The sequence below is a fragment of the Mus pahari genome, chromosome X (assembly GCF_900095145.1).
Source record: "Mus pahari chromosome X, PAHARI_EIJ_v1.1, whole genome shotgun sequence".
Classification (NCBI taxonomy): Eukaryota; Metazoa; Chordata; class Mammalia; order Rodentia; family Muridae; genus Mus; species Mus pahari.
In genome coordinates, this window is record NC_034613.1 from 63,678,469 (window position 1) to 63,679,929 (window position 1,461).

Here is a 1,461-nt window from a genome sequence, read left to right on the forward strand (position 1 = left end):
TCTGTGTAGCCTTGGCTGTCCTGGAACTCACATTGCAGACCAGGCTGGCCTTGAACTCAGAAATCCACCTCCCAAGTATTCTACACTTTTATCATTTTTTTCTTTCTTTTTTTTTTTTTTTCTGGTAAGTCTTTTTTTTAATGATTTATTTATTATTTTTATTTTTATTTTTTTTTTAAATATTTATTTATTTATTATATGTAAGTACACTGTAGCTGTCTTCAGACCCTCCAGAAGAGGGCGCCAGATCTTGTTATGGATGGTTGTGAGCCACCATGTGGTTGCTGGGAATTGAACTCAGGACCTTCGGAAGAACAGTCAGTGCTCTTAAATGCTGAGCAATCTCTCCAGCTCGCCACTTTTAACATTATTAAAAGCTTACTATAAACTTTATTCATATTATGATTGTATCAGGAGGCCGCACAGTAACTAACCTATACTACCTAGGTGTAGACTTGTGTAAATTCATTCTGTGAAGTTTGTCTAACAGCAAAAAGAAATTGCCCCATCAATAAGTGATGATACATGATAGAATTTCTAGCTAGTAAAGGATTTAGTACCAGAAGGAGTCATCCATGTTCAGTGACGATTTCTCAAATAACTGTGGGAATATTGTTTTGGAAGTTGGCCAGACTGTGGTAAAAATAATGTATAGAAATATAGTCTGGAATCAAAATTTAAAAGTATGGATGTCTTTTTTAAAATGTATTCATTATATGTAAGTACATTGTAGCTGTCTTCAGACACCCCAGAAGAGGGTCTCAGATCTTATTATGGATGGTTATGAGCCACCATGTGGTTGCTGGGATTTGAACTCAAGACCTTCAGAAGAGCAGTCAGTGTTCTTTAAAAGTATGTATGTCTTAGTCAGAGTTTCTATTCCTGCACAGATATCATGACCAAGAAGCAAGTTGGGGAGGAAAGGGTTTATTCAGCTTACACTTCCATACTGCTGTTCATCACCAAAGGAAGTCAGGGCTGGAATTCAAGCAGGGCAGGAAGCAGGAGCTGATGCAGAGGCCATGGAGGGATGTTACTTACTGGCTTGCTTCCCCTGCCTTGCTCAGCTTGCTTTCTTATAGAACCCAAGACTATCAGCCCAGGGATGGCACCACCCACAATGGGCCCCCCCACCCTTGATCACTAATTGAGAAAATCCCTTATAGCTGGATCTCATGGAGGCATTTCTTTAAGGGAGGCTCCTTTCTCTGTGATAACTCCAGCTTGTGTCAAGTTGACACACAAAACAATGTACTAAACAGTACAATATACTAACAAAACGCATACTTTTTGTTTTAGTTTGTTTTGTTTTCAAATCAGGATTTTTCTATGTAGCCCTGGCTGTCCTGGAACTAGCTCTGTAGACCAGTCTGGCCTTGAACTCAAGTTCTGTCTGCCTCTGGGATTAAAGGCATTCATCACTAAGATAGGCTAAAACATTTCTTTTTTTTTTTTTTTTTT